This window comes from Anopheles maculipalpis, chromosome 2RL (assembly GCF_943734695.1).
Source record: "Anopheles maculipalpis chromosome 2RL, idAnoMacuDA_375_x, whole genome shotgun sequence".
Classification (NCBI taxonomy): Eukaryota; Metazoa; Arthropoda; class Insecta; order Diptera; family Culicidae; genus Anopheles; species Anopheles maculipalpis.
In genome coordinates, this window is record NC_064871.1 from 84,875,883 (window position 1) to 84,895,306 (window position 19,424).

Genomic DNA, 19,424 nt, shown 5'->3' on the forward strand with positions numbered 1-19,424 from the left:
GAAACGGAACAAGAGATCTATCTGGAAAAGTTCTCTGAAGTTGGAATGAGGTGCGTGGAAATTTTTGGGTGAAATAAGAGAGGGAATTACATCCTAAATGATGAAATCAGATCTTGCGAGGAAGAGAATTAATTTCTGCGTTTTAAAAGCAAGAAATTTGTTATCATTATTGTTTACTACTTACATAAATGAATAACTGGAATAAGCTTATAAAATAGTTCAGCTTACATTAATTGAGAAATTCTGCCAAACATTGAGCATCAGTTGACTATCGATAACTTCAGCTATAACACCTAAGCTTGAGATTATTTGTTTTATTTACAATTAATTACGACGGTACAATGCCTTATCGTCCACACCCCTTATAACTAAATCATATAAACATAAATATTAGGCACTTCCTCCCTATGCTTTGGCCCATGCTGGGCGTACTCGGTTGAAGTTGTCTTCTGTTAAATATCAGGTAAATTATACAACAGTAAAACCAGAATACTGAACTTATACCAAAGCAATTTACAACCGACAGAACGATAAACGCGTCACAACATTTCAAAGCTCTTGGAGTTTGCTGTTTCCTGACCAACAGGCTCCATGCTCATGCTGACTTCAAGCAAACCTCCAACATGTCTGTAAGCCATATTTCTTCTGAATATCCAAAGCCCGACTTGCTACGCCGATAAGCATCGGAAGTCCCAAAGGAATGGCCTCGATGTATCCAACGTTCCAGTGAGGAAGATTCTCATCTAGAATCTTCAGATTTCCTGGACAGTCAAACAAAAGAAAAATATTCATTCGTACAGCTAGCAATCACGTTGTTTCATTCTCGTTGCGATTATAAGTTCGAGTTTCTTCTTCCCCACCACATGGTTTACCGTGATTCGTCAGATGTCCTCTTTTTCTTCCCGTCCACATGGCGACCCTGAATGCAATTCTTGTTCCCCATCACAATCTGTTGGCTTAACATACTTGTTGATGCCACACTACGGGGGAACAATCCGAATGGGATTCGATACCCGGTGCTAACAAATTAGACCTGGGCCACGCCAAATTTTTAGAAGTAATTACTAAAATTAATGTATTTTTTTTGAAGTTTGAAACTTTGTACCTTGTATTTTTGCTTGTCATTTTGTATGGAGGTGCTAAAGGATTTCAGTCACACCTCATCCGAACATATTTAAAAAACCTGCTGAATTCAACCTAGGTTGAATCTAGACCAATCTCCTTCGTCTTCTTCTTGGCTTCTCTTCTTCTTCTTGGTCTCAGGAAATGGAAAGGTCGCCAAACAGTTTCCAGGAAACTCGGTCTAGAACTGCAGTCCTCCATCCACGGCTGCATCCGATCTCCGACAGGTTTGATTCTACTTGATCCAGCAAACGAGCTCGCTGTGACGAGCTCGTTCTTGGTGGAGCATGGGTCCGGGATCCTCATCACGTGCCCCAGCCAACGTATCCTTCCAGCTTTGCCTACCGTGAGGATATCAGCAACGCGAAACAGCTCAGCTAGCTCGTGGTTAATTCTCCATCGCCACACGCCCTGCTCGCACACAACCACCAAAGATAGTTCTTAGCACTTGTCGCTCGAAAATGGTGAGTGCATTGGCGTCCTCCGTCATCATAGTCCAAGACTCGTACCCTTAGGGGACTTCCGGACATATCAAGGTGCGGTATATCGTACATTTCGTGTGTTAATGGAGGCTTCTGGATTGCAGGAGATTGTGGAGTCCAGTCCGTAAAATTCAAGATTCCATTGAACTTCTTGGCTTAATGATCTCTACTAAATTCACACCAGTTACCGAATATGGCTTATAAAACTTATCAATACCACGTAGTTGGATACTTAATCCTCACTAAGAAGAAAAAGTCCAGATGAGATTTGCACCTTGGTCATGCTGTATTAAATCGAGGGGCGCTGTCGGCTTAACCGCTAGAACGCCTAGAGGATCGAATCATTTAGCTGATCTTAATAAATTTTAGATGCTACTTCTAGCAAGTTGAAATTCTTATTAACAAAAAAGGCTATTAAATTTCACCTGCACGAGGTATGCTGCATAATTCTGTGTTTTGCTTAATTTTGCAGCCAAACATTTTAATGGCAACAGTTGCCCATACGTGAATGGAAAACCACCCACTAATGTATTCAATTCATTTCCATTGGAGTGTTTTTAAAAAAGCACGAAGAGACTATTTAACATTCCATTTCCTGCATGTCTGAAGCGAACATATGGTTCACGGGGTTTGCGTTTTTTTCGTCTGTCATTTGGATCAACATCGCTAAAGAGTGCCCTTCAGTGCTGAGGTACCATCCTCCAGTGTAACCAACCGTAACGTCAACGTCGTACGCTTCGATGGGTTTCGATTCGAAAAATCCGTTTCTGCATTCATTAAGACGCATCAAAACATGCCAGATGCAACCATATCGTTTGTTGTAAACAGTAAACGCCCGAGCCAACAGCTCGAGAAGGACTCCTATTATATCGACAATCGATCAATAACAAAGTGCGCCTAAAGAAATAATCAATTTGCTGGTTGCGTTTGGATGCATTACCTCTTATGCGACGGGGAACCAGGCAAGGAGTAGTGATTCAATGGCCCACTTTATCAACGCCTTCAGATGAGCAGAAGATGGAAACAAAAACTGGAACTGCTCAAACGATTCACCGTATTTCTGTTTGACAAACACTTTGCGATGGAAATGCAACGATTTTTTATACGAACATTCACTGTTACACTTACAAACACACACGTACACCTTTCCTTTTCCCTTTACAACACCTTTAACGCAGGCAACACTCGAATAAACGAACTTTAAAGGGATATTTTTCGTTGTTAAATCTGCTATAAAATATACCTTCCACCAACACACAAACTTTTAATTCACACACCGGAACACACTGATTAAGCTGGTAAAATACAAAAAAAAAATCAATCAGCTCGCCTATCAATTGGCACGCTTTAATTAAACATTAAAACCCCGTCTTTGCATACATTTAACATTTTATCCGAACATTAAACGGCACGGAACGGTGATGCGCTGTGCTGGACCCATCCATGAACATCTGTTTCGGCAAAGCTGGCCGAAATTTCGGTAAACAAAAACCCGACCCCGATGTGAGGTAAAACCTTCGCGCCGTTGACACGTTTTTTTCTCTCTTCTTCAACCCCACTTTTGCTATGCTGCTTCCGACATGCCTTTCCGACACTACCACACACACACACATAGGCCCAGTATGCCGTCAACGGTGCAGCATAATCCGGTTTGAAGCATAAAATGCATGAACACGGGCACGCACGCATACACGCTGAATGCGGCGGCGTAAACCATTCACCAACACACACACACCCGTTCGATCTTCGATTCTTCGACCGGAGCAGATAAACGGACAGCTCCCTTGGAAGCTGTAACGATCTGTGGGCCAGCGAGAGAACGAGGGAGAGAGAGAGAGCACAATGCACACAGCATCAATTTTGCCAGCAATGCAGCAGCAGCTGCTGCTGCTGACTACTGCTACTGCTGGTTAAATTCCAGGAAGAGATTCATCAAGCATAGGAACATCATTCACCAAACAAGCTAGAAAAGCACATCGATGCTGCGGTTTACTTTCGATAACAACCTATTTTTGCAAACTATAACACATCAACATGCTTCTTCTTTTGCAACAAAACACTTCTTGTTTGCACACTGTTGCATTGCTACTGATTTTCAATCGCCAGCTAAACAACTTGCACTTTTGAAAGCATACCTAACACCCACACTAGCACCACTTTTATGATTTCACCTCTAAACCATCGCAAAATGGCATAAATTTTCTTACGCGAATACTAAAACGATTCAATTTGCCCTGGATTCACACCGAAATTAGCCCGAAAGAACCCACCAGTAAACACCACCAAGAGATCGCGACGTCGAACGCAAGAAAGAAATTACGTCCGGACAGAGACGCACAGAGAGCAGTACGAGCAGAGACCTTCGCCGTAAGCGACCGCGACCAGTGAACTGAATGGTTTGCGTGCGGAAACGGGACGCGACGAGCGAAACCCGCCGTGCGCCGGTTGCTTGGTGTTGGTGAGCGGGTTTTTTTTAACCTCGCCATGCCTGCCTGCGTGCGTGTGTGTGAGTAAATGGTGGGTATATGAGGCAGCATAAGCAACATATTGGGCTTTTGTTTTCTCTTCTTTCCTTTGCGCCGCTTTAGAAGCTACTCTCGCTCGCACTTATGCGCCGACCGAGCGAGCATACGAGCGTCCGCGGTAAGGTAGGCGAAATCTTTGTTCGATAGGGCTCGAATGGGCTCCTGCTGCTGTGGATCGGTTCACTGCAGGTCAGCAGAAATTATCAACAAAACGATGCGTAAGGGGATTTCCTACTGTCTTATTTAAGGTTGGGTTTGTTGCTTGAGTTTTTTAAGGTTGGCCAGAACAATGTGATAGTTATTTGTGATATTTTCTTGAGGAACGACTTGTTTTATTCTGTTAACTGCTTGCTTTAAGTAATATTAAACTGATATTATTAAAGTATGTAAAGGATTCGACAAGTCTTATGCGTAATTTGGCAATATTTTTTGTCATTCCTTTCTTACCGATATAATTCTTCACTTCACAGGGTTTTCTAAGAGATTTAGTAGAGTTCCATCTCTATGTTCTAGACTCTATCCATCGTTAAGTGCACTATTTACAGCTTAAACTAGATTCTTTTGTACGTCAAAGTTCATCACGGTATTTATAACGAAAACCATAACAATTTAGCCAACTCGTGTTAAGGACTGTCTATCCAACTACGTAATCGAATAAATTTTTTGATCGTCGAAAAAACTTTTTCAACATTAATCTTGATTTTTTGATCGACAAAAAACTAATGCTTTTGGCGCAACTTAGTAAAGAGCAAGCAGCATTTTAAGGCTCGTAAAGTCGAAACACATCTAAAACACTGACTTAGGCCATCATCGACCTAATTAAATACACCACCTTAGATAATTCGTAGGAAAAAATCACCTTAAAAACCCTGTACTCTAGAGGAACATCGAGTGTGTTGTTATCTAGAACCAACCCAAAACCTAACCATTAGAAAAAAAATCAATACATTGAAGCGTTTTGTTCCCAACGGTTAGATTTCCTATTTTCCTATCGTTTCCTTATCATTTTCATTGATCGCTCCTAAACTCAACCAACGATCCATGTTCAATCCCTCTGCTGGGATTTGATGAACATTTTAAGATTGCTCGACTATGTTCTTCCAAGTGCTCCAATTTCAACAAGAACTGTTTATTTCCAGACTTTATTTAAAACATACTCTCGCATGCCGGTGCTCCCTTCGATGCCACGATAAAAAAAAAAACAACCTAAAAAAGAAACGAGTGCCCATCCAAAAGATAAGATAAACTCCCAAAACATACACCCTGGCGATGAGGCAACACCGTGGTAAAGAAACACTTTATGAAGATAAGGCAGCAAAGCGATCGTGAAGTCAAAATGCCAAACGTACAACAAAAAAAACGTAAACAATACCACCAGATTAGTATGCAACTGCAGCATTTTTGGAGCGTGTGTGTGTGAGAGTTTATATGCTTGGTTGGATTTTCTTCTTTCCTTGCTTCCTCTTGTTTTGAATTAAATTACGAACAGCAAAGCCAATTTTTAAACGAAAACCACTTCACAATCCCCGAGGGCAATGAAACCGTAAAAACGGAACGATATTTATTATGGATGGTGGCAGAAAACTGTTTCACTGTGTGGAGCTTCAAGTGTCCGATCGAAGCGTTTTAGGTTTGAGGGTGCGTTCGGTTCCTTCATTGCGCTGACGGTAGCAGTTAGGTACCTCTTAGCATAAACATAAACAAAAGTGAAAGGGAGGAAAACAAAATTAAACCAAAACCAGCCCATGCTGGAGACACGTGTTTATGTTACGTATTTACAAACAGAAAATTAAGACATATCAGATGGCTGGATGGTTAGGGAGAGGCCCGCAAAAAAAGCACACACACTTCTTGTTTAGTTTTAATTTTGGAAGGGAAGTAAAAATTTGATCTCATAAAAGTAAGGCAAGCTGTAATGAGGGCTATTTGATTGATTTTCAAATTTACTTAGACTCAGATTGATAAGAACATATCTGAAAAATTTCGGCAACACAAAGGAAAATCTTATCCTAATCGCTCTTCCGTAGTGAGGACGGACTATCATAAAGTTTCTTAAGCGATTAGAAGGCCGGTATGACCTAGTAGGTCATTAAGCCAAGAAAAAGAATCCCGCGCTGTGGATAGCATTGAAGTCGTTAGCTAATACATTTCCTCTAGCAATGCAGCGTATCGGGAGCCAGACCAACCTTGCGATGGAGCCCTAGCGAGCATGAGAATGCGGTGGTGAGAACAGAAGTACATATATGGGGCATATCAGCATGAAGCTTTCAAATTGTAGTAAGCTATTTATCGTAGCACTTCCAATATGCTATTTAAAGTCAAGCAATTGGACTTGCTGTTTGCCCTCTTATTTAGGTCATTCATTTATTATTTCTTGTCTCTATTTACTAGGCATAATACTTTGAATTACACCTATTTAATCTTGCGAGACTGCCATGAAAGAAGCTATGCACCAACTTCCATGTTGAATCCTTTTTGTAGTCTTTACAGGATAGAAAGTCAAAGAATCGGTAATAAGCATGATGATCGATAGGCTTAAGAAGATGCCGGTGCAAATCCTCACACTTCCTGAATATCTTCAGGTATTGCTAATTATGCGTCCACAGCGCTGCCAGGAAAAGTGACAGCAATGGTCTTGGATGCCTTGGACCTTTTCCAATAAATTGATTTGATACATTCTCCTCTCCTGACCCAGAAATTAGCAATCAAGCGCATGTGGCATCTTGAAATTCACCATCCATTTTTGCAGCATTGGTTCGAGCGTATAGAAACTTCGCTATCTTTCTTGTACTTTGTAATGCAATTGGCAACTTTTGAGAGGTTTCTTGTACTATAAATCTCAAGGATCTTAGCCAGATCTGAAGAAAAAAAGACGGGAAAATACATACTTTTGATGGATTGTGAACCACAGTTTGTGTTGAACGTCCCAGTTACTTCACTCAACACTTCCCGATGTGTTGTTTGAGCCAGATCCAGGCTTCAATTCTATAGACTTTCCTTTCTCCAAAAGGATAAGAATCTCATAGACAATTACTCGATCGCATCTGGCCGATTAAAAATTATGACACAATGGCCGATTTTGTTATGAACACAGTATAGAGCAAAGGGAATTCAATCTTTTTGGTGTAGCTCCCGTAAATAAATTGATGGAGCTCTTAAATTTAGGCAGTTTTTAGTCAAATAATATGTAGATTGGTCTCTGACCGTTGGACTGATTATCTTTTTTAACTTCATAATGACGGGCAGGCCTTGTACTTGCAAAATATTTTTTTTTAAATTAAAAACATTAATTTAAAAACAAGAATATTTGTACTTCTCCAACTCTGGTTTCGCCATACTTCCGAGCAACATTTCCCAGCTAAAGTATCTCAATTGTCACGCATTGTGCAACACCATCCGAAGCAAGAAAACCCCCATTCTCAAGCAGACACTACGAAATAAAAACCCGCCTTATCTGGGAAATTCTAAGTGCCTTCCCGGTAACGGACGCCCTCCCTTCAAAACCACACCTCACATCAATTGCACTTCGAACGCTCGTATATTCAAATCCAACCCTGAGACCAAGGCCACAACAACCTACCCTCCCCCTTTGGGCCCTACTCTAGCAGCATTCTCTGCAAAGACCAGTCAAGTGAAGCATGAATCCATCCACGGTGCATTCATGTTCGCATACCCCACACGGATTGCGCTACAACACTGACCCGAGCCACTCAAGAGAGAGAGAGCGAGAAAGATCGAATCGGAAAAATAAATACAGTTTCAAATGGGAAAGCCGTCCGGTAAATGTATGCTCCCTTTCCGAATGGGAATGGATAGGATGGGGAGCATCATTCAGTAGCTGCAAGCGGAAAGCATAAAGCAAGCAGGAAAACATCTGGTTCTATCACCAGTTGAAAAACGTAGCTGGGCCGCAGGCCAACGTTGGATTTGAAAAATCTCGCCTGTCCGTCCCGAGGAGACTGGGCGGTGGTAACTGAAACTTGGTGAAAATGTTCTAGTATTTTTCAAACCCTTGGCTTGCGTGTGTGTGTTTGAAAAGTTACGTACGAGTGAGCAAGAAAAAGGAAACGGCAACCGGAAACATGCTAATGCACTTCCTATCATTGCATCCGCGAGCCCCAACACGCGCCCGGTCCCAGTCCACCAACCGCTTTGAAATACATTTTTCTGACAGGTTACATGCAGAGAATGTACGGTGTGTTCGGGTCAAGGATGGCTAAGATGGCGACCGTTCGCGCCACCGACGTTGGGCGCTGCATTGGAAAAGAGGAAAACGACTCCACTAAGTAGGAGGCGGCGAAAACGGATTGCAACAATCCGGTGGTTTTTCTTCAGCGAAGTATCCCCTTTTTTCCTTCCTCGCTTGCATTCCTATCTCCCACTCCCCTAGAAACCGCCCTTCCCAGTCAGCTTCAGTATCATCCTCGATGATCATCGTGCAAATTGTATTTATGCTAGCACCAGTGTACGACTGTGTGAAGTGCTTTCGCTCGGTATGTATGCAAACAGACGCGCGATTTGGTAGAAAATGGGGCCAAAGCAAGCGCACCGAGGCTAGGGCATACACACCATACATCTTCATCTTTAGCCATCACTCTGTTGCTCCCTGCCGATGAGATAGTGGAAATGTGTGGAAACAGGAAACAGGGAATACCGAATGAAAAAGCTTTCCTCCTTCAGCATGCCACACTACTCTTAAGAGAAAAACCAAAAGAAAAATGTGCAATCCTGTGGTCTGTGGTGATGACAGTGGCGGCTGACGACGGACAGTGGCAAAATGTGAAAACCAACACAGAAGTCTAAATCTCTTACTCGAGGGAGGAAAACCACAAAGGCGCGTGCGGTGAGGGCTGGAGGCGTCCCTCGGTGCTTACATGCGGAATAACAACTATCCGTATTTTTTCTTCTTTCTGTGAGCGGTAGTTGTAACTACCCGTAGTGCATCATTACCGCCTGAAGGAGGTCGAGATTTGCCTTTGACCTTTTTTTTTATAAAAAACACCAACCAAATGAGATGAATTGATAAGTTGTGTGAGTTAGTAAGACAGACGACTAGGCTTATTATGGGTGATTTAAGGCAAATAAATTAACTCCTGCAATATCTTGATGGGCAATCATTTGGAACACCTCTTTTGTAGGTGAAAACTGCAACACGTGGTCTACACGAAGCGCAACTTCCAGCGCAAACTTGATATTCTGTCTAAATGCTGTCGATTTTTGGCATATTTCCATAATACAATCATAACTTTTTGCGCAAAATCAGAGTTGCTCTTCATGTGGTAAAACTTTGATTGATTTTTAGTAGAAATCGTAAAGCCGGATCTGAGCTAGACGAAGCTGAGTACGATTACATAGATTTTCCATACTTTCAACGGATTTTGTTTAGCAATAATTCTAACGAAAATATTTAGAGTTTTTAAGGTTATTTGAAATTTTTTTCATATCTTTTTTTCTTCTTGGCTTAACTTGGGGCTTTGGGCCTTCTGCTAGGTTCTGAATGTCACACAGCTAGTCATCGAAAGGCTTATTAGATTTGTTGATAAAACGAAGTTGGAATCCTCACTGTCGCAGATGGAATCAAATTTCTGATTTGAGATAATTTCTCCCTAAAGCAAAAGCAAAAGCAGAGCAAGCAAAAGGTATCATCGGAACACTTGCTAACCAATTGTCTAAATTTTACTGGGCCAGAATTGTTCGGCGTGACACTTTAAGGATTTGTCATATTGTCCTTCATGTTCCATGTTTCCTGGCCAGTCACACACAAAAATTGACAGTCTATCTTCACTGCTGACTACTGTGACCGAAAAATAAAGTGACTGCGAATTTTTCTATGTTTTTTTTTTATTAGGCCAAATGAAGGTCATCAACTTTGAAGTAATCCCTTTCCGATGCAATGCACCTCTTCCACGTCTTCTCCCACTCCTCAAAGCAGGTTGAAAACGCGGATGCTGGGTTGTCTTTTAGTTCCGCCTTCGCTGCGGTTTCTATCTCCTCGATCGTGTCAAAACGGTTTCCTCGAAGCGGCCGTTTTAGCTTGTTGAACAGCCAAAAGTCGGCTGGTTGCGGTACAATATAGCTGCCAGTTGTTGGGAAAAACTCCCTCAAAATGATGGCCGTATGGGAGGGCGCATTATCATCTGTCTTTACCATCTTTTAGGATGCTGTTAACCGAGGGTTTGGAAATTCCAACACTATCCGAAAGGTCTCATATCATCAACCGACGATTATTGACCACCAAATCGTTGATTTGGACGACGTTTCCAGCGTCTTCGACCTTCTCACGAGCATTTTTGAAATCGGTGTACCATTTGTACACATTTTTCTTCGACATAGATTCTTCCCCGAAGGCTTTTTGTAATATCCGCAATGTTTCCGCAGCGTTTATTTCACTGCGCAAACAAAATTTGATAGATGCACGCTGCACCACAAACTTAGACAAGATCAATATGGACAAAAACACTTGGCGCAGCTTCGAAAAGAAATTGTCACTCGTAGCCGGCTTGATTTTGTGATTTGAAACGTGGCAGAACTGTCAAAAACATACATTTGACATCCAAAGACACCTTACTTTTCGGACACAGTAGTAAGTCTTAATTCTAAAGTTTGTAGTTTTATAGTGTTTGATTTTGTCTATAATTGTGCTCAAATAGCTTTATAATGTTGTGATGAAATAAAAAATTATCTTTATTTTTATAGCAAGTTACAATCATTAATAAAACGTTCCTTTTTATTTACGATAATCGTTTTATTACTATTTTTTACATGTTGTGGCACATCATGATCAGATTTTAAAACATTTTTACGAAAATTTTACCTTTTCAAGACACAAGAAAACATTTTCAATGCAATATCCCAAAATGCACGCTTTCCATCTCCTTCTCATTAACAATTTATTGTATCATCTCCAGGACCTTTGCAACCCGCATAAACCATCACACGTCAAACAAACATCAACAAGCAACAAGAGCAAGGAGTTAACATTCACACACACACAACAACCCCATCCAACCGACTGGCCATACAAATGGCTTGATAGAAGCAACAACAAAAAATGTTGTAAACGGCTGCAATGTTGTATGCAAAACCATTTCCGACTGCATGTAGCCGAGCGAGTGAATGAGCTTGCATTTATTGCCACAATAGTAAAACCGGTAAAACCTTCGTCAAACCTCCCGCCGACTCGTACTCAACACACGTGTGTACCGAGGAAGGCATGGAAGAAATAAAAACGCTGCTCCGTGGTAAAAAGAAGCAAAACCCACCACCGCCATTGCACTGAAGTGCCACTGTACTGCAAGCAACCACTCACAACGGTTGGTGGAAGAAAAAGTCGGTGTAAAAGTGCATCGAGCAGTGGGCTCCACTACCGCATCATATGCATTTTTAAAAAGTATACATTTTCCAAACCCCACCAATAGAACTCGCGCAACTCCAGCTCCGACCCACTTATCATTGGGCACTTGATGCGGCGGCACTGATGTTGATTTATTTTACAGGATGAGATGATACTCGGGGTCGGATTGCGTCAACCAACCGCCCGGCAAAGGGCGTGGCGTTTGGGGCCAGGATTATGATGCCCGGCGTCAAGTTATCCGTCTCGGTAGAGCGCTTATATTCCTTTTTGTATGAGTTTTCCCTGTTTTTTTTTTTGTTCTTCCTGCAGTTCAGTGCATTACCGCTTGAGTGTGCATCGGGGAGTACATGTCGCACGTGGTTTGTTGTGCGATTGCCTCAGCAGGATTATGGCAATCGTATGTAATTGTGAAAATTACCATCGAACATGGAGTGGAGGTGTACTTTGGTAGCAATTATGGCCCTTTTTTGTACATTTGGAAAACTGGAGAAGAGTTTTTGGAAGCAATTAAAATGTTCAATGACATGACTGCTGTCGTTTGTGATTTCATCGCTCATTTTAAAGTTTATTTTATATCTGATACAGTCTAGATATTTGCTCCAAAGGTTCATATTTGTATTACTTCATTTCAACTCTATTTCCTGACAATTTTCCATTCAACGTTACTATCCATCATACAGCGGATTTATGGCGTTTTTATTGGACCGCAGCTGGAGCACAAGCCCGCAGGACCGAACATCACCACCAAAACTAACCCCAAACAAAGGGCCCAAAAACAGGACCTCAAACCAAGCAGCTCCTGTTGCCTCCCTTTAAAAACCGGGGAGGCAAGGACATTCGAAACCCTTCACAAAACCACAGCACCTCAGATGTCACATCCATCAGCGCATTAGCACCGATCCCGGTCCCTGCAGTGCACAGCGCCAGCGGATCAACGCGGATGCAACCGACACCGAAACGCTGCACCAAAAGTGTACTGCACCGGGGCGAATGTGCAACAGAAAAGGAACCATTCCAAGTGCCAGCTCCAGTTCGACCGCAATATGGCACCAGCTGGTAGCTTCGGTGGCTGTCCCGATTTTTTCCTTTTTGGGATGAAAATTCGGTACCAGGAATTCGAGCAGTGCAGCACACACTTGCTGGGGAGAATGCTCCGATTGTACGGAATCAGTCGGGAGTCCTAAAACCTGGTAGGTGAGGTAAGGTGGGATATGTTCTGTCGTTTGCAAATCCTATTCGTACGCATACTTTTTCGACCTTTCCATGGAGCAGGTTTCGGCGAACTAGTGGACGTATCTGTTTCTCTCGGTTGAGTAGTTTCACTGGGCACCCGGTATGTGTCCCGGTTGTGGGATATTCGTTGATTTGGCGCGAAATATTCATGCCCAAACTTGGTTCTAAGGGCAGATATAGAGAGGGAGATAGAGATGGTGGAATTTATATTTATGAACGATGATTGAGTGTATTTTTCAGCAGCTGATGCATTACTGAACCTTGCGCTGATGTTAATTTCTGAAGGATTGGCACTGTTCATTGGTGGAAGATGATTATTTTGCTATTGTGTTTAGCAAAACACTTTAACAAGAGTGAAGTCGAATCTCTGATTCTATAGAGTTTTGTACTTTCAAATGTGACTTGTTAATATCTCGGTGCTGGATAATCAATCCTTTCTTCGGGTAGTTATAAAAAATATATTGCTTGTTCATCAGCTGATGTTGATAAGATATTCATAAGAGTGCTGATAGGTGATACTACTAAGAAGCATCAAGCTGGCATCCTTGGTAGAGTCATAGCTGCTCGCGTCGCCGGCTTGCGCAACAACGACTTTGCAATTCAAATGGCTAACCTTCATCCCCATTCATCACCATTGTGGAAGGTTCAAAAGATTCTACGTCGAAAAACAAGACCCTTTCCTCCATTGGCATCAAATACAGGCCTTCAACTGACCCTCGAAGAGAAAGCAAATAAATTCTCCGAGCAGTTTACCAGTGCCAAAACATTTGTAGCCCTTACGAACATGATGTTGCCGCAAGTATACGACAATTTGAGAGTAAGACGTCATCTTTCCCTTCCAAAAATCGCATAACACCAGAGGAAGTTCGTTTTACTGTTAAGGGCTTGAAAAACATGAAAGCACCTGGTTTCGATGGCATTTTCAACATTCTGCTTAAGAACCTGACCGAAAAAGCAATAGTTCTTCTAGCAAACATCTTTAACAAATGTCTCGAGCTAGGATATTTTCCTCAGACATGAAAATGTGCTAGAGTGGAAAACTATTAGAGATGCTGCTCCTGCGAAGACGAAAAGAAGTGTCAAACGAACTAAGCTTCATACCACCAACAAAAATTGGGTTCCGTGAAGGTCATTTTACGACTCATCAATTTCTTTGCTCTGTAAACAACACTAAACAGAACAAAAGTGGCAAAAAATCTACTGCTGTTGTTATACTCGTCGTAGAAAAAGCGTTTGATAACGTTTGGCATGAAGGGGCTTATTCACAAGTTGATGCGTTACAAACTACCAGTTAACCTCATCAAGTTTCTGCAGAGTTATCTGAAACACAGAACATTCTGTGTAGCATTAGAATCCACTTTTTCAGAAACCACAAATGTTCCAGCGGGTGTACCAAAAGGTAGCATACTCGATGCTATGCTTTACCTGCTTTATGTTTCGGATGTTCCTCAACTTTCCAACGCCAGTTGTTCATGTTCGCTGACGACACAGAGATCTCAGCAAAGGGTAGAACATTTGTTGAGCTGCACAGTTCTACGCAGCGTAGCCTCAACATATTTAGCGAGTGGAAAAGTAAGTGGAAGGTTAAGATAAATAGAGGCAAAATGCAAGCAATAATCTTACCACACAAAATGCACAAAAAGCTATAATCTTACCACACAAAAACCTAAATAATCCAGGTTCCAATTTCCTAAAACTCGCTGACTCCACCATGGTCACTGAGAGTAAAGTACCTAGGGATTTTGTTCGATAAAAAGCAATTATTTCGCAACCATATGATGCAAATAGGAAGTGTACAATTCTGACAAAAAATCTTTACCCCCTTATAAATCGAAGGCCAAGATTATTGCTAAAAAACAAAATGGCTATCTATAAACAAGTTTTTCTTCCGTCAGCAACATGCATAACTGTATGGCAAACGTGTGCCTGTACTAACCTAAATTAAATTCAGGTTGCCTTGAATAGGGTTCTTAGAATGCTATTAAATGCTCCCCCATATAACAAGATTAGTGAATTAATATTAATATTAAGAGAGTAAAACAAAAAAAATATTCCAATTGAAAAGTACACATTTCTTCTGATGGAAAATATCTCCAAACAATCGCAACTTTTGCAGAAAAGCTTTTAAGCTGTAACTCGAAAAAAAGACCCTTATGTAAAGACAGAAAATCATAACAAACCAATTTTATTATATAAAGAGTGATGATTCTGAAATTTACTTTCTTCAAATAAAAGAACATTGGAAATTTACTTTATTCTATGCAAATGAATAATCAACTTGAAATTTTAACCGTTCACGACAATCCATTGGTCTTGAAGTGGATGTTATCAAAGCCCTAATTTAATTATTTAAACGACGTACTAAGCTACCGGTTACTAAACAGCACCAGATAAAGGCAAGATAATACCTCCAATCATTCATCTTATGATAATATCAAAGTGTGACAAAAACTTTGGTTATCTAACAGCTGTACTCTCCGGGTCATCAGAAACTTTCACACTGGCTAGGCTTCCTGAACGATTTCCCTGTTATCTAAAAAATCAGTATCAATCTATTAATCATCCTGTCTGAAGGTTAACCGAATAGCTGTTGCAATCATTCCTAACCGCGTGTACCACTCCATTCCCCCCCCCCCCCCCCCCCCTCGGTTTATGCCACCGTTAGTCTGGGAACCTAGGGAAGCTTATAAAAACGGGTGTTTCTTGCAAATCGAGCATGGTGAAAGACTTCCCCCGAGAGAGAGAGAGGGAGGGCCTACCTCTTACATCTGCTCCACCACCGAAAAAAAAAAAAAGACGTCCCGGAACGTTCCATTTTGTTGTGGGTGAAAGCTTAATTGAACGGAAAAAGCTACAGATTGTGGTCTAGGTTTGGTTTGCGTTTTGTTTCTGCTTACGATTCGCCCTTTTGCTGCAACGCCATTGTGGGGCTGCCGCCGTCGGAGAAATATATTTTGAGGCAAAAGGTTAGACGACTGGTGACGACGCCAGCGAGCAGAATGATGATGATGATGATGATGATGGGCGAAGGTTGGTTAGTGTGCAGCCAGAAGTGAACCATTCCATCAGAGATGGCGCCCCTGAGCATGATAAATGTTCCCGAGAGAATGTGCATACAGATGGCAGGCAACAAAAAAGACACTGTGCACGAATGTGCATGCCCGTGCTAGACCGTGGCAAAGAAAAATTGGAAAAACGTGGCAGCAGAGGGAATGGAGTAGTTGCCCCCGTAGGAAAAGTGTCACCAGTCGACATACCGAGACTTTCTCCCATTCATCGGCTTTAGCTGCCGGATGCTACTTAGGCAAGCATTTCTCCGAATGCAAATGGTTTCAGGTTTCTGCACAGTGCGAGAGCGTCATCTGCGAGCGAAGGAATGCACTATGCAGAGATTTACACCTCCGAGCGAGGCGTCTGCTGACGCCCGTCGGGCGTATGGTGCAGTAGAGCTGCCCGAACGGTACCTAATCTATGCTAAATCGTATGTTAAACGGTCCGTACTTATTTGAATGTATCTGCCTGCCATTGCACTCAATTTACATGCATTTGCAATCAAGCCGAGAGTATCGGGTGCGAGGATTACCGGTCAACTTCGGTTTAATGAAGCTGTCTGAGAATCAAACGATGCCATGATGTATTAGCGGGCCGTATGCTTTATGGGGCGTGCGGATGGGTTTGCCCAACTGATTCACCATGACGGTGTAACTTTATAGGTCAGATAGTTTTTATTCCAACCCCGTTTATACTAATCCAAAATGTTCACATTATACATTCAACATGTTTATTAATCGTTTACACTTGACTTATAAATTGACTTGAAGTGCATCAACATTTCCAGTCGCCATTTTCAGCTCCGTTTGTCCACATAAATTAAAGCCGTCTTTGCAATCTATCTTTGAAAAGGGACAAGAGTTCATAAATGAATCCTACACACCCTCCACAATTTGCCTGTCCTCATCGTGATCATTTATTAACTAAAACCGTCACCCGGACGGACCGTGCACGGACGGTTTATGCCTGTACGAACCGTTCTGAGACGTGGTATTCCGTGGCATTTGGAATGGATGACACCAGTGAACGAGTGTAAATGCCTTGGGTACATTATTTGCTTAATTAAGTTGGCTCGAGGTCAAGTTTTATGGATGGCTCTTGAATTCTTTCCGGCGAAAGACGAAGCGATGTGTTTGCTTTGCTTTATTGTAAACTTTGTGCGTTTCGAGGGAGTGCTTTATTGGAAACTTTAATAATAGGCAATAATTCGATTAGCTTCCCATTTGTTGCGGTATGCATCCGTGTATAAGTCCTCACTACGGGAGGACAGGACAGTTCAGATTGGGTTTAGAGCTCGGTCTTGCCGTGTGCAGAGTGTTGCGGCTCAGAGATAAATCCTGCATGAAAATTCCCATTTATTAGAATATAGAAACTCTCACTACCATAGAAAAATATGGCTTGCTGCTTGCATTTAAAGGGTTATTTTTATTTCTTTTAGTATGAAGACTCTACGCCTAAAACATACAGTAAAACTAATCATACACAAGCAGAAGCCTAGGCTTTAAGGAGTTCTCGAAGGAGTAGAAGGGAAACTAGCTTTAATCCTTTATTTTAACTTGATCATGCACTCAAGTACTTGGGACGGTTCGATGAGAGAGAAGGACTCAGTACCGATCTCCATCGAATCTCATTCGGGTAGTTTCTTGATACGCAGATCTAAGTACAACATGAAGTAAAGTAAACCAGAAATCGCAGTCCGAGAACCTTCCTGGTTGTGGTTCCAAATTATTATTCCTTCCCCTGGTGTTAAGTGAATTATTATTTATACTCATCAATTCTCAAACAGATTACTCGATTTCGAAAGCCATAATTTCCGCTAATGATCCATTTCTAAAATTACACTTTTTTCCCAACTTCGTCATACAAAAAGCGCAAGATTTGTCGAGACCTCTTAAAACCGTTCTACCGAAAGAAGCTCACCATAACCAAAAATCCTCCAATTTGTGAGTCAAACCACAAGTACAAACTAGCGACTTTGCGAATCTACGAACCAATTCTGGTCCCGCACTCTAACCACAAACACACACGCGCAACCTCAAACACCACATGCCAGAAAGGTGTGGAAAAATGGGTGTTCCTCAAATATGGGGGAAGAAATCATTTTCCGGCTCTTAGTCGAAGAAGCGCACCAACACGCTCGCTCACCCGACAGTACCGACTTATGCCAATAAATTAAACATACCCTGCCGCTGTGCTATGTGATCTATGAATATTCCGTGTTCCGTAGCAAGTGATATTATTTGCACCCCTTTTTACCACCGCACGTATGTGTGTGCCGTTTGGTTTTCCGCTTCTTGGTGCGATTTGGCACCCCGGCCTCGAGCATGGCCATGAATAGAATGGAATTAATTCCACACCAATCCGCTCAATTCCGTGTCACGTAACGTTGGGTTTTGGGTTGACTTTCTGGCTGGCGCGAGGCGTACCCTTGGCAGCGGGGTTTCGGGGGTGGGGTGAACACACCAAACAGCGAAAAGCCACCGAGCAACTTTTGCTGGCTGGGATTAGAAATTAGATGGAAATGTGTTCGATTAGTCATTGGGGAAGGTTGTTAAGGGATTATGGATAGGGCGTCTTGGCAGGAGTCGGGCGTCGGTTCGTTAACCGTAATTGTTTGGGAGGAAAATATTACCAGCAAACATTACCCACTCCCCGTCAATTGAGATGCTCTGAGCTCGGTATGCATATCTTAAGCCGTAGTAACTTAAGCAGCAAGAAACGCCAGTTCGAAATTCAATAAATAATGCTTTTGATTCTAAAACACTTTCCTCTTGAAAGCATAAAGCTTTCCGATGATAGGCGTTCCATGATTTACTGGAACCATACATACAGTGCAAGTGTTTGAAGTGCAATAAAAACAGGGGAAAATCCAATCATGATTAAATTTACGACCCCCGAAAGCCTCTATTGCCTTCCGAAGCCTAAGCACATCCATTCGGCGGCAAGGATCAGAATTATTATCCCATTTTATAACTCGACTCCTCTATCAATCGTATCCTTTTCGCTGGTTGTTTTTTGTCTCCTTCCTTCACACAACAACACAGAAAAAAGGCTTTTCCTATCTAAAACCCCATAACTGTGTCGACCAGCTAGATCTACTCCATATTCGCACCCACCAAAAGCTCCGGTTAACGAGCATTGAATAATCCGCCGCCGCCGAGATAGAGCCATTTGCACGAACCAACCAGTTCCACGGCGAAAGGGGTTTTGCTGGAACATATTTTTAAACTCCCATAAAAACCATTACAACTTTGCCTATAAAGATAAAAATGTTACGCTACCTGGAATCGCCAACCTTCCCAACCGACCGACCAACTGTTTTGGCGCAATTAAAATATGCGCGCGGGAAGTTTCGCGCGATAGCGCCGGTCGGGTAAAGTGAAACGCTACGCCATAAATGCAACCTTCTCGGATGGGGATACAAAAAAAAAACCTTGCTCATCTAAGCCACCGTGTGTCCCGTCGGCGACTTCGTGTCAAGGTGTGGGTGCGTGTATAGTGAGGTTATAATAAAATGTAAATCGTTTTTATGCAACGGGCCGGCAATTGTCGACCTAAGCCATTTCACGGTACCGTTTATAGTGTGCGAGATGGTATTAAACCCCGCTGAGCCTTCAATAATTAAAACATTGCCCTACCCGATCGGCTTTACTGATG

The 19,424-nt window shown here is 42.1% G+C and overlaps 2 protein-coding genes across 4 annotated transcripts in view; one reads left to right on the top strand and one right to left on the bottom strand.

Moving 5' to 3' along the window:
* LOC126568604 (elongin-C) overlaps window positions 1-19,424 on the top strand; it is a 589,072-nt gene that overhangs the window by 308,036 nt on the left and 261,612 nt on the right. The window lies entirely within an intron of this gene.
* Window positions 1-19,424, bottom strand: part of LOC126567713 (fat-like cadherin-related tumor suppressor homolog) — a 126,182-nt gene that overhangs the window by 96,216 nt on the left and 10,542 nt on the right.